This window comes from Cydia splendana, chromosome 5, assembly GCF_910591565.1.
Source record: "Cydia splendana chromosome 5, ilCydSple1.2, whole genome shotgun sequence".
Taxonomy (NCBI): Eukaryota; Metazoa; Arthropoda; class Insecta; order Lepidoptera; family Tortricidae; genus Cydia; species Cydia splendana.
Window position 1 is genome coordinate 24,149,793 of NC_085964.1, and position 15,268 is coordinate 24,165,060.

Consider the following 15,268-nt stretch of genomic DNA (forward strand, 5'->3'; position numbering starts at 1 on the left):
CGCGCGACATGTTACAGATAACCTAGGCAATAATAGTTCTGAAACTGGTTCTAGGACGTGAAAATAAAGATCTAGGCTCTTCGGAACATGGTTATAATATATCACGCCGTGAAGAATTTAAATTCGACCCCTCATAGAAAACGTTCGCACGCTTACTACGTTTATCCTTACAAAATTTCACGTATATTAATATTCATTGATTTCACTAAGTTTCACGCTACGATAAATGTCATAAACGAAACCCTAACTCTCATCATATGGTGTAATTCTTGCCTTAAATTGACGTATAATCATTCTTCATTAGTTAATCATTATTCAATGAGCAACACAACTGTGAAACGCGATAACAACTCTAATTAATCTTCCCGCCCGTCATCTCTTTATCATTACTTGACACTAAACTTGCAAGTCTAATCCAGCATAAAACAATTGAAAAAAAACTTTGGCAGTCTAACGAGTTTCCGTTGCCTTTAAGATGAAAAAAAAATGAGCTGAGCCCAGCCAACCCGTCAGTACCGCGTCGAGCGTCGAGCGAGGCAGACGTGTAGCGTGTTGTAGTATTTTCCGAGTGGTCCGATATAGTGGACGGTGGTGGTGAAGTGGAGTGTTGTGTTATGTGTGTGAATGTGTAAAACGGGGAGAAAGCCGGCACTGCGCGAGGTAATTATTAAAGTTAATAAATTAGGGGTTGTTTGACGCAGATTGGTGACGTACAGAACTCAAAAATAACTTAACATACTAGGGAGTTGTGTACTTTTCAGGGATGCATTTTCGCTCAGATTTATTTTTTATCAGGTACTACTTTATGTAGATTTTAACAAGTCTGTTAAAGTAACCGCCAACGTCTCAATTTACTTAATGTTTACCTAATTAGTAATTTATTTATTAGTTCAGTGGAAAATCTTACACTACTCCGTGACCGGGATAGTGAAAGGCTAAAAAAACTATAAAGGTTAAAACTAGATGAAAGTTTAACCCTTTATAGAGCAAAAGAAGATCATTATTAGAAAAAATTACTACCCCCTAAATGTTATCTTTTTGTACTTTTTTCTTAAGCAATATTTTAGGACTATGGTTCGTTTTTTTTAGCATTAGAAATAAGGTAAACAATCTTGATGTGTCTTTTAATTGATAAACACATATTAAAATAAGTTACGGCAAATATGTAACAATTATGAATCTAATCAGATCATTTATATTCTTCTGCTTTCATAAGTAATAGTTACTGATTTTTAAAAAGCGTTTTACAATTAAAAGACATGTCAAGATCGCTTACCTTCTTTCAAGTTCTTTCTAATGCTAAAAAAAAACGAAGTATAGGGGCAAATGAGGCTTGAATTGAGATTTTCTTATAATCTGAACGGTTACAGGGTTAAAGCTGTTTAACCTAAGGTTATAACTATTTATTTATTTAAAAGTTATTGGTCATAGGTGGTACAATTTTACAAAATTGTATAATGATGAACCAAACAGAAACTTGTAGTTCACAGGCCTATTCGGATTTCGAGATAATCACAAGATCTTGAGACGATTTAGAGATCAACTAGATCTACAGTAGATATCGACTAGATGTGACTTGGATATCTAAGTCATAACTTGTCGAAATCGTTCAAGAGGACCTCCAGAATCGTGGAAACGTCAAATTTGACATATCTATCTTACAAATATCTTTAAATTATCCGTATCGTAACTTGTTGAAGTCTAGTAGAAATCTAATTAATTTTCCGAATCGAGCCGTAACACTGTTAACAGGATCGTAACATCATTTTACAGTACATATGGTGCTACTTTTCCGCCCTAGGGCAGGATTAACACATTCATTGCCACTAAGTGCTACGGGTTTCGCTCGTAGCGCGTAGCCACGGTTTCGCCGTATGGAGCGCGTAGTCGCTACGAACAGTGTACCCGATAGTCGGATTCTTGGCGCTGAATGTGTTAAGGACAATACGTGCCTATGGGCCCGATTCGGATTTTGAAATAGTCATCTATTAGATATCTTTTAGACATCACCAAGATACGATAACGATACGTTTAAGATCTAACCTGTCAAATTTGACATTTGCGCGATTATGGAGATAATCTTGAACGATTTCCATAGGATATGACTTAGAGATCCAATTCACATCTAACAGATATCTTACTCTATCTAACGTAAAAGTGACATTGGTTGCCCCAATTGCGCTGCAAAAGAGAACTAGTTGATATCTAAACTATAACGTATCTAGAATGGATCTAGTACGTGTCGTCTCTTGTGAATATCTTGAAGTCCGAATACAGCAGTATGTCAAAAATTTAAAGGGCCATATGTACTGTAAAACGTTGTACAATACACGTGCGAAAAGGTAATTCGCAACTCGTTTCGATTTAAACCACTCCCTTCGGTCGTGTTTCAATTTATCGCCACTCGTTGCGAATATCCTAATAGCTTTCGCACTTGTATCCTAATATTCGTAATGTACTAGTACTACCCTCAAGTCTAACAATTTGATTCTCCTAAAGTTTATAAATTATAAACCGAAAAAGATTTCATATACTGAAGCAAAAGTGACCAAGCCCTCCAATGGTGAAGCTGGATATGAACCGATGTTCAGCTTCCACAGTGATATGTTCAAGCAATGAAACACCGATTTGGACTGTCATTACGTTTATTAGATAAGTATGTCGGTACTTGTAACTTTCCGAGCTACCTACAAATCTACCATACATAACATTGTCCTCCTCTAAATTAACCAAAATGTTTCTTAAACTATCACAATAATGGTTCATCACAAATGAGACAAATTAAAAGATAGCTATTACAATTTGGACCTTTTCGTCTAGGTAATTAGGACGATGTTCACCAAGGTCCATTTGGTGCCAGGATTATGTTAATATTGTTAATATGTATATAACATAAGTATTTGTAGCATTATGAAAATACGAGTAGTCTACATTATGAAATAAAGGGCATATTTATTACGTCACAGATGTAATAGGCATGCATGTAACTAACTTTTTAGTACTTAAGTCGGACAAATATAAAAACGTTCTAACTTTAAAATACTACACACAATATGGTCTTTATTAGTATACGCATAAGGCGTAATGGCAAAGGGACGAATAATTATGACTGATTAAATTTGTTTTAATCTTTCTAAACAACGGACAGCAGCTTTCCGGCGACAACGTTCGTCATGTTTTGTCGGAGTCCCCGGCGGCGTGCCATACTCGTCCTCGCCTCCACCTTCCCCGTCATTCTGATCCGTATCATCAGCGGGCAACCCTGTGACTTCCGGGATGTCTACCTGGACTTTGTCCGCTGGCTGATGTGAGACGGGTGTGGGTGCCTTATCGTCAATGTCACTGAGCGTAAATCTCGACTTTCTGAAATGCAGTTGATCTACGTGTCGTTTATGTGTGCGGCCGTCACTCGTTCGCACTACATAAGATACGGGCCCTTCTCGCGCAAGCACCTGTCCCTCGGCCCACTTGTGCGCTCCGCGCGCGTAGTCTCGCACCAGCACCTCGGCCCCCGGCTCGCCCTGCCGCAACGCGTGGCCCTCGCTGCGCCGCTCGCTGGCCCGCTGCGCGGTGCGCACCACGTCCGCGGTGTCGGGCCGCAGCAGGTCGAGGCGACCGCGAAGCCGCCGCCCTAGAAGCGCCACTGCCGGTTCTTTCTTAGTAGTGCTGTGTTCAGTATTTCTGTACATGAACAAAAACCTACTGAGAGCCGTGACGTCTTTCTCGTTCTCGATAACGGCTTTCTTCAACACTCGCTTAATGGTACGCACCGCATTCTCGGCCGCGCCATTGCTGGCCGGATGATAAGGAGCTACTAAGGTGTGTCGAATTCCGTTACGTCTGAGATAAGAGCCGAATTCGGCCGACGAAAACGGTGGCCCATTGTCGGTGACTACTTGTTTCGGCAGGCCGAAACGTGCGAACAATGTTCGTAAGCAATTGATTACAACAGAGGCAGATCCAGTTTTAATTTTTTCGACCTCTATCCACTTAGAATGAGCGTCGATTATAACTAAATAGTATGCGTTATTAAAAGGCCCTAGAAAGTCTAAGTTTAATCTCGCCCAGGGTTCCCCTGGCCACGGCCACGAGTGCAGAGGCGCGGGCGCCGGCGCAGAGCGCTGCGCGCGGCACGCGGCGCACTGCTCCGCCACCCGCTCGATGTCCGCGTCCAGTGTGTCCCACCAAACGTAATTCCGCGCGATTTGTTTCATCTTTACTATGCCGGGGTGGCCACCGTGTAATTCATTCAATACCGCAACTCGTAAAGATTTTGGAATAACCACTCGATATCCCCATATTAAACAACCCTGGTCTATGTTAAGAGATTCTTTTCTATTAAAATAAGGCTTTTCTGACTCATTGCTATTGCCTGGCCATCCGAACAAAACGTATCCGTAAATTTTACTTAAAATGGGGTCTTTCGCCAACTCACTTTTAACCTCTTTAAAACTAAGTGGAAAATCCCCTTCTACAAAATTTAAATAGCTACATCCCTCGTCTTTCATACCTGGTCTATTCTGACTTACTAAAGGAAGACGAGAAAGAGCGTCCGCATAACAGTTACGCTCTGATCGGATAAATTCAATATTAAAATCATACGCGGCTAACTTTACCGCGTAACGCTGCAAACGGCTTGCCGCAGTCACCGGTAGCCCTTTGTTTTTACCAAATATGTAGCTGAGTGCCCTGTGGTCCGTCCGCAATGTGAACTTCCGCCCATACACATACTGGTGGTGCTTAGTGACTCCAAACACGATCGCCAGCGCCTCCTTGTCGAGTTGCGAGTAGTTGCACTCGGCGGCGTTCAGTGTGCGCGAAGCGCAGCACAGAGGTCGCTCCACGCCATCCGCGCCCCGTTGAGTCAGGGCCGCGCCCAGGCCGTAAGGGCTGCTGTCCACCGAAAGAATTAGAGGCAGTGATGGATTATAGTGTGCTAACACGGGAGCACTGCTTAACACTTTTTTAATTTTTTTAAAGGCGTCATCACATAATTCGTCCCAATTCCATTTAACATTTTTCTTTAAAAGACTGTACATTGGTTTTAAAATATCGCTCATATTAGCACAGAATTTCGCGTAAAAATTCACAAATCCCATAAAACTTTTAAGTTGCGTTACATTTGAGGGGGCCGGGGCATTAAGAATAGCAGAAATTTTTCGTTCATCCGTATGCAAACCATACTTATCAATTCTATAGCCCAGATAGTTTACACTGTCTTTAAAAAATTGACATTTAGCAAAATTAATTCGTAAACCATTCTCTTTTAATCTCTGTAAAACCGCTCTTAAGTTAGACATATGCGTTGCCCTGTCTTTCCCCGTTACACAGATATCGTCGGCGAACACGGCCGTCGATGGCAAACCACTCAACGTCTCCTCCATGATCTTTTGAAAGTTTTCGGGAATACACTTTATTCCGAACGGGACGCGTTTGTATACAAAGGTACCAACGTGAGTGGTTATGGCCGTCATCGGCTGTGACTCCTCTTCCAAAACACATTGTTGAAAGGCGTTAGACAGGTCCAGTTTCGTATACTGCTCGCCTCCACCCAAAAGGGCAAACAGGTCCTCGATCCGCGGCAGCGGGTAATGAAAATCTTTTAATCGCGGATTTATTGTTATTTTATAGTCGCCACAGATACGTATGGTGCCGTTTGCTTTTATTACAGGCACTATAGGGGTCCCATATTCCGATCTGTCGACTTTATAAATAACCCCCTCCCGCTGTAAGCGATCGAGCTCCCGTTCTACGCGTTCGCGAAGCGCCAACGGTAGCGCCCGCGCCTTAACGAACACCGGCGTGTCGTCCTTGAGGCGGAGCTGCAGTCGCGACCTGAACGTGCCTAACCCCCCAGCGAACACTTCGGGAAACTCTTGCTTAAGAGATTCTGCCATCGGGTCCTCGCCTTGAAAATTGATACAATCGGTAACCTTTAAATTTAATCGTCTAATCCAAGTACGGCCCATCAAAGGAGGACCGCCATTTTCGATTACATATAACTTCAGTCTATCCACATTATTACCATATCCTACTTCTACATCCAAATATCCTATGGTCTCGATGGCACCTCCGTTATATGACCTAAAACGTAACATTTTATTTTGTAAAGGCAAATGGGAAAAACATCTATCATAATAGTCTTTAGATATAGCCGCAATTCTGCTACCCGTATCGACTTCAAATTTGCACCGTATTTTCTGCACAGTAAGTGTTACGTAGAAAGGGCCGTCCTCAATGTCCACATCACTGTCAATTTTATAAAAATGGCAATCACTATCATTCGAATCAGAATCGTTTAAAAAGTACTGACCTTTTGTTGACTTTTTAGATACCTCGTTTCTGCACATCACTTTCAAATGGCCCTTTTCACCGCACGCGTCGCATGAAAAATGTTTGTACCGACATCTGCCCTCCGCGTGACCGGTCTTGCCGCAGCGCGCGCACGGCGCCCTCGGCGCGGCCGTCGTCGCCGCCGCCGGGCCCGCGCGCCGCCGCCGCGCCGCGCCCACGCGATGCAGCCCGTCGTCCGGCGGCGCCGACGCCGACGCCGACGCCGAAGCGCCCGCCGCTGCGCCCGCCGGAGCGCCTACCGATACCGCCGCGTGCTTCTCTGCTGCCTCCAGCGCCAGAGCAAGCTCCACGGCGCGCTTGTAGTCGATGGCCCGTACGGCAAATAGCCTCGACCTCATCTCATCGCTCAGCAGCCCCGACACGAATTGATCGCGAAGGTTGATCTCTAGCTGTGCACCGAAGTTACATGTTTTGGCCAAATGTTTTAAATTCTGTAGATATTCGCGTATACCTTCACCGTGTAGCTGCTTTCTCTGACGGAAGATGTGTCGTTCCGCTATTTCCGATCTCTCGGGTTCCAAATGCTCACTTACTAGCTTGACTAAGTCGGCGAATGTTTTGTCCTCGGGTTTAGCAGGTGCACACAAATCACACATAAGCTCATAACACTCTGCACCGACTAAAGTTACTAGTGACGCCACGTGTAATGTGTCGTCAATCTCGTTTAACGCGATGAATTGCTTAACCCGGCGCACGTAAGCATCCCAGTCTGACCCGACACGAAAACACTCCAACTTTCCGAGAGGCATTGTACATAAGCTAATAAACACTAAAAAACGTAACTAAATGGGTTTTTAACACCAAAATACCGATCCCGTCGCCAATGATATGTTCAAGCAATGAAACACCGATTTGGACTGTCATTACGTTTATTAGATAAGTATGTCGGTACTTGTAACTTTCCGAGCTACCTACAAATCTACCATACATAACACACAGCTAACGCCCTGGACCTCAAGGATATCCCATCACCGTCCAGCCTTCGCCACTGCTTGGTCACTTTTTCTTAAGGAGGTCTATGGCATATATTTCAGTTTATATGGCTTAAGGGGCCATTTGAGGGTAGATTTTGTTTACTTTTATTTAAATGCCTAAAGATACTGACTATAGTCTCGGCAGGCAAATTTTCAGGATACATGTAGCTGTTGTTGATAATGTACTTTACATAACTGCCTATATAAAGTACATAAAGGTTCCGTCACACAGGCGCGCTTCCGGGCGGGCGTGAGCGGCGCGTGCGCGTTTTATGTATATCTAAAAGCGGCGCGCCCCGCACACGCCCCCCCGGAAAACGCGCCTGTGTGACGAAGCCTTAACTACTAGCAATAGCAACTATCAGGCTTCCATACAGATCATAATGGTATGAGGAATTTCGAAGCGTTCGAAAATCAAATTAGGTACGTTTCCAAATTTCGTAGCTATGTGCTGTATAGATGGGCATATTCAGATGTGTACAATAGAATACCAATGTAAGAGTCATTTCAGTGTGTCATTTGTTGTGTCACATATTCGTAACAATATCGACCTTATAATTAAAATTAAGAGTATTAAAAGAACTTTTACTTTATGAAATGTATTCAAATATCTATCTAATAGTAACCTACCAGGTAGTAGTAGTAGATTTAGTAATATGATAGATCCTGACATGGCAACCATATTTGGGTCCTTTTTAGGGTTCCGTACCAAAAAGGTACAAAAGGAACCCTTATGGTGTGACTGTCCGTCCGTCTGTCTGTCACATTGCTATGTATTTTGTTGTCATTTTTCCATTTATCTTAGATTTTGATAAAATTTGGTGGCTAGATAGAGTTCCTTATTTTGTACAATATACGCGCAATTTCACTGTATGTCCTACAAAATTTTCCACTGATTATGGAAAACGTATCGAATTTCCAGTAACTTATAGTATAAACAACATTATTTGCGGTATTTGACGTCTGTCACTCACAACAGCAATACTACGTAAAATGTCTAGCACATCGAAATCACAAAGGAAAACAACTGCACTGCGAACGTTTACGTTCTACTTTTTTTTTTAATTTTAGGGTTGGCCGGACACCACCCTTATGAATCGGTAGTCGTCTAAGTAAATCGATATGAATTTTTCATTTTTCTCTTAATAAAAATAAGGAAAAGGTGGATAATTAACTGTAAATATGGATATATTTATCGTCACTTAACAGACAACAAATTTGACACAGAAATAACATAAATAAACTTTAAAATAGATCCCCAGTTAGTTTCAATTTTGACAATGGGTGCGACCTACTCGGTCGGTGTATTAAATGCATTTAGCTTGCGAGAAAACCATATAATTCTAGTTTTATTTAAATCTCAAATAAAAATTCATTATACGTCACAATTCGATACCTCAGTCTACGTGCCATCCAATCGTAATCGCTTGCTCTGACAATCGATTTGCGTTAGTTACATCTCTATATACGTCAGTCATAATGTGTCAAATACCGCAAATAATGTTGTTTATACTATAATGGGAGATTTCATAAATTTTTTGTCCAAATTTGGATTTTGTGTTTATTCCGACCAGGAATAAGGAGCTTTTCAAACCTATCATTTTTATCTAAATCGACTAAAAATGAAAAAATGGCCCATCTTTGTATAGTTTTCTCATAAATTAACCTACTCAAACAGACAAATGGTGGCAGCACAATCTGTTATTATGACGAGAGAGTAAATTTAAATTACATTTCATGTGTCCGAAATGTACCCCTGTTATTCCATACATTCGTATGAGCACGAATATTCGTATGAACACTACTGCATTGCCTCGTACATTTCATTTTACTCGAGAAACTCAGCGAGATGCCTTTCTATTCTCGCATATGAATTTCCTTATTATATCGTTATGGAACGTCTCTATGTACAGAAATCATTTCGACACACTTCTTGAGATCCTTTCTTATTCTTGAAGATGAGGAATTCTTGAAAAAAGCAGCTTAATATTATTTATGAAAATGAGTGTCGATTTATTATTAAAAAAAAAACAAGACATTTCACCGGTTTTTCACGAAATAGCATGGTTCGTTATTATTTAAAAAATACCCGTAATAATTTATATACTTTCAATATATATGTATTCTTTGTATTGTAAGATCTAAAAATAGTTTCTTAGGCGACCGCTAGATGCAATGGACCGACCAATTCTCCATACAATTTGATTATGCTCTCGCTAACGCTGATTATGGAAACGAAAATTAGAAAGAGAAATTGCAAATAATCATCTTAACTAGTTTAGAATATTTGTGAATTTTAGTGTAGCATTTAGTAAAGTGCATGCAAAAGTGCTAAATATTAATACGGCCCTTGGAGAACAACTTCTAAATTGTGTTTCCATATATTCACCTTCGCATGATGCGAAGGAGATTAAAATTTTAGTAGGTATGATAAGCTGGCACGCACGCAGTCGTTTCCGTATTTATAGAGTTGCCAGCTTTGGGGATGAAATATCTAGTACGGAGAAATGTAGGGATTTCACGCTTGGTTCTGGGAAAAGTAAAATATTACTTAGGTACTGGAAAGCCCAAAAATACGTTGACAATATATTTACTGCGGCATATTGTTGATAGTTCTAACAAAAGTTTGCGTTTGGGTATCAAAGCTAGAGAAAAATATTTTGACGACATTACGTTTTATTTTTAATAAATGATTGTAGTTTTAATTTTTAATTATATTTTTTTATGATTTTTTTTCCTTCTCTGTTTGGCCTATAATGGTTGACTGGTAGAGAATGCCGTATAGCATTAAGTCCGCCTTTTGTCAGTGTGTATTTTTTACTGTGAAATAAAGTAAAAAAAAAAGTGTAATAAGTAAGGAAAAAAAATTGTCAACGTATTTTGGGTATTTCTGTATAATTTAAAAGACGTATACTCCTTAACTACGGTCCATTTTCAGACTGAAATAGAGTAAATAAACAATCTGAAACTAATTATGTTTATTCTTATAACCAGAAAATTAACATGGATTTTTTTTTAAAACAAAGATTACTTAAATATGGTTTTCCGATATTTGGCTTTTTAATATACACAGTGGCAAATCTTGTCAGATGATAAATCGTTCCTTATCATTCATCAAAATTGGTTTAGTCGTTTAATAGTAGCGAGAGAACTTAGAAATGGGCATACATAAATTCAGAGGTCAAACCCATAACTCCTTTGTTTGAGTTCTATGTACAAAGACAACGCAATTTGTATGGAAATCACGCAGTTTGTATACAAGTTGCCGTTAGAATGTTGTTTGATTGCTTTTGATTTAACTCACGCTAGTTCATTCCATATAAAAGCATTATTATTATGAAGCGAGTTTGTATTTTCATAATATTTATTTAAAAGAATATTATATGGAGAACTTTGTCGAGAGAATTCATATTTTGTATTTCTCTCATATCAAATGTTGTGATAGTGTCTGACGTCTGACCAACTTAACTCTGCATGCCATTTGCAACGACAAAGTATAATGAATGAATGAATGAATGAATGAATAATATTTATTTCAGGACTAGTCCCATATTATGTTAGTAACAAGTTTATATACTTAAATTTAGTGTTAGTGCAAAACAACATAAATAAAATTTAACAAATGAAAAAAACTTATAACCTACCTACGTGGAGCGCGATATAATAATGTACCTAATTATTAATGTCAAATTTATAGGAAACTATAACGTTCATAATGACACTCCTTCACTTGGCTCTGATCAAGTAGGCCCATTCAGCTTAGATGGGACTCTTGGATTCATTCTTAATCAGTTGAATATATTTTTTCCTGGTCTTCTAGTTACAGGCACAAATACTACTTATTTTTTTACAGTACATATAGTGCTACTTTACCGCACTAGTGCGATAATTAGCACATTACGCAACTATGTCGAAAAATTAAAGGGTCATACTGTAAAACTTTGTACGATACATGCGCGAATAGGTAATTCGCCACTCGTATTTATTTAAAACACGCCCTTCGGTCGTGTTTTAATTTATAGCCACTTGTTGCGAGTTTACTATTTTTCACACTTGTATCGTAATGTACTATTACGGAGTGGTACTACATATTATTGTTTTATAAAATCATAGGTACTGTGACAAGTAACATCATTTATGGTTTTGAATATTTGGGCCATTTTATTTAAATTATTACAATATACATATTTTTTTGGTTATGGCATATTCTATTGTATTATTTTTACTCAGAGTCACGAGTTCTTTCGATTCTATTAGGAGAAAACGCGTCCTAAGATTTTTATTTATATTCCGCTACCATTTTTGAACGGAATGGAAAAATAAAATGTATGGATATTTAGTGACTATTTTTTCTCCTATTAGGATCGAAAGAGTTCGTGATTCTAAAAAAAAAAACATAAAATATGCCATACCTAAAAAAATATACATATTGTAAAACTTAAAATAAAATAGCCTATTACCAAGTGAAACTTGCTCATAGCAAACACATTTTAAAAGAAAAACCAAAAACGTTGTCTCGACTTTTTTCTCCATCTCGTCACCCAACACAGATCGTAAATGTATATGGGCCGGTTATCTTTTTAAAGGGCTCACTTTTGACATTAAAGGGTTCGCGATAAAAGTTTCCCTCGCAACAAAAGCTTTCTTTGTTTGTCAGTAACTCGGCGAGGGCTCGCGAGCCTCAGTCCCGAGAGTTAGCGTAATTAAACATTTCTTTTGGCCAGGGAAAACGAATACACTATGCTTTGTCGTTTACTCGTTAGAGTAAAAAGAATACAGTTGTCGCTTATTCGTGACACAAAATGTCTTTAATCGAGTTCAGAATGTTTTTTTATTTTGTCAGGATAATTCCCTTGGTTATTTTATTGATTTTTCAGGGTTCAGTAGTCAACTAGGCACCTTTATAGTTACGCCATGTACATTCTCTGTCTGTCTGTCCGTCCGCGGTTTTACTTCGTGATCGTTATATAAAAACGGTAAAATAATTACTAGAGAAAAAAATGTCTGTTGAAAAAACTAAAATGGGAATTATTTTTTTTCGCTTATCGCTATCCTGGGAGGTGTCGTTAAATAGGTCTTTCAAAAGTCATTTCCGAAAACCGGCTTTACGTATAATGTAGTGTGTGTGCTACACCTCACACGCATAGCCTTACCTATCAACACACACACTACAATCATTTATCAGGCTTTTTTATACTTATGTTTATGGAATATTTTTCACATCACCTATTCAGAAAGTGTCTTTTTCTTCCCCTCTAGTAGGGATCAAAGTGGCACTTTTCTTCCCTGCTAGGAGGGATCAAAGAGGCACTTTTTTCCCTGCTAGGAGGGATCAAAGTGGCACTTTTATGTTCTAGGATACGATAGTTTTTCTTTTTTGCATACTATTTATTTAGGTAAAATAATATTATGGAACATAATACTTTTCCGTATAGTTGATATGACAAGCAGTGCAGTGTGACACATTCACATGGTAGCAAAATTATTTCCAACTTGGGCGTTAACACATTCAGTCCCAGCACGAGCGTAGCCGATAACACAGGAAAAACGTATGCAGCGAAAAGCGCCTACGAACAGAGAACCGCCTAGCGGGTCGCTGGCAGTGAATGTGCTAACACTTGATTCCCTCATTACGCTCAGGATTCTATTTTAGAATCCCTCGCCATGCTCAGGAATCAATGTACGCTCGCCGTAAAATGTAATTTTGCTCCCTCATGTTATGACACAATCTACTATTAACTTATCCTGTATCCAAGACATGACTTATCCCCATTCTGTGCGGTCACGTACGTCTCCAAAGACACGTAGAAGTAAACGAAACTTGGTAACAAAACGGGAACAAATGGCTGGTGTTGTCCTTTAAATCCTCGGGTTAAATTCCGTCTAGACTCGGGACTCCATTCAGACTCAATTCGATTTAATATAAATATAATATCTGATAAACAAGACCAAGTGCGGGTAGTTCAAAAACTCGCGCGGCTAGAAGATGTTGATGTCAACTTTAGTCAGTCTTCTCCGAGACCACGGGGACAACACCGTCCTCGAAACGTCGGAGGGAAATCTTAAAACTTAAATACGCGATAAAGTCCCGTTGTGCAATTTAATAATATAATATCTATTCACTATTCTGCCCCACTATGCATAGCCGTAACATCCGTCTAAAAACCCATTCGATCGCTTACCATAACGCGAAATAAACTAATAGCAGTTTGTGTGACTGCTACATAATGAAATGCATTAAAATACGAATGTCCGCTTACCATATTCACGCGAAATAAATTAAAAGCGGTTTATGTGATTGCTACATAATGAAATGCATTAAAATACGAATGTTAGGTTTTGAAGCGAGCTGAAAGCGAGTCGTCTATAGGCCATATATGTATATAGTAGCCTAAAGGTTCGGAGCATTACTTAGCCGCGAAGCAAAAGATGCCGGTTCAAATCCAGCCTCATCCACTGGAGGACTTGTTAACTTTTTCTTTAGTAAACATACTAAACATCTATTTCAGCATATAATTTTTCTATGGCTGTTATGTAAAGTCGGGCAGTAACTATTTTATTAGGAATCGTTAAATTTCCGTGATATTGTCATTGAGATATTATTCGCAATCGCAACCTGTACCACGTGAACAAAGCGTCGTAAGCGCTGTAAAATTCATGGCGCTTACGCGTTTAGGTCACGAGACTCACTCACCGCTTCTACGGTTTGTTGTCAAAATAATTCGACTCATGGCGCAACATACTGGTCCTGTGTGCCGATTCTAAATATAAGTTAGTAATAAATAATATTTCAATGGACATTGTTGTACATTTAGCATTCTGAATGCGTCCCCATGCGACTTTTTGCGTATGAATACTGACACGGGTCTGCGGGTGCTCCGTGCTTATCTAAACATGTCCCAAATTAATTAAATCTTTTTTTATTTCCTCCTGAATTCTATTAAAGAAAGAAAGAGCCTAAATAAATCATGATACTGATTTGCCTTTTTCTTTGAAGCATTTCACGTCATTTATTCGTATATATCAACGGGCGTACCATCAGCCACAAAAGTGCATGGCGAATTTATCAATGAATTCATTCATAATTTCTCCATGCCATTTCGCAGCTCACTGCGATTTAAGGATAACTCACGCTAGACCGGGCCGGGGCCAGGCCGCAGCTTCAGGCGCTTCGTTTTCGTACGTCATAGAAAATGACAAGTCGGACGCCTCGGCCCGGGCACGGCCCGGTCTAGCGTGAGTCAGAAAGCGTGAGAAATTCTGCGGTGCCAGGAAAATATCACATTTTTAAAATGCAACCATAATAGAAGAGTTATACTAATAGAAAAAAAAATATACTCGTATAATTAATGACTCAATTAAGGCCTTAGCTATTATTATTATTAGCTATATATTAAAAACCGGGCAAGTGCGAGTCGGACTCGCGCACGAAGGGTTCCGTACCATATTGAAAAAAAAAAACGGAAAAAATGCAATAAAAAAAAACGGTCACCCATCCAAGTACTGACCACGCCCGACGTTGCTTAACTTTGGTCAAAAATCACGTTTGTTGTATGGGAGCCCCATTTAAATCTTTATTTTATTCTGTTTTTAGTATTTGTTGTTATAGCGGCAACAGAAATACATCATCTGTGAAAATTTCAACTGTCTAGCTATCACGGTTCGTGAGATACAGCCTGGTGACAGACGGACGGACGGACGGACGGACGGACGGACAGCGAAGTCTTAGTAATAGGGTCCCGTTTTACCTTTTGGGTACGGAACCCTAAAAATTATATAAATTGGAAATTCCCACTTAAGGCCATTTATTCTCTGATCGTTAGGTCAACTGTTCGATAAAATTTTCAATCAAGCTAACTTATCTAGTCGAGTAGTAATATCGATTACTTTACATTCCGAACTAGTGCTTCCTATGTGTGCAACCCGTGCACCCACAGCAG

At 39.5% G+C, this 15,268-nt stretch overlaps 1 protein-coding gene across 1 annotated transcript in view; it reads left to right on the top strand.

Moving 5' to 3' along the window:
• Nucleotides 1-485: 485 nt before the first annotated feature.
• LOC134790919 (neuroligin-1-like) overlaps nucleotides 486-15,268 on the top strand; it is a 294,263-nt gene continuing 279,480 nt past the window's right edge. The window contains exon 1 of the mRNA XM_063761926.1: nucleotides 486-660. The gene's annotated coding sequence lies outside the window, so the exon portion shown is untranslated. The remainder of the gene's footprint in view (nucleotides 661-15,268) is intronic.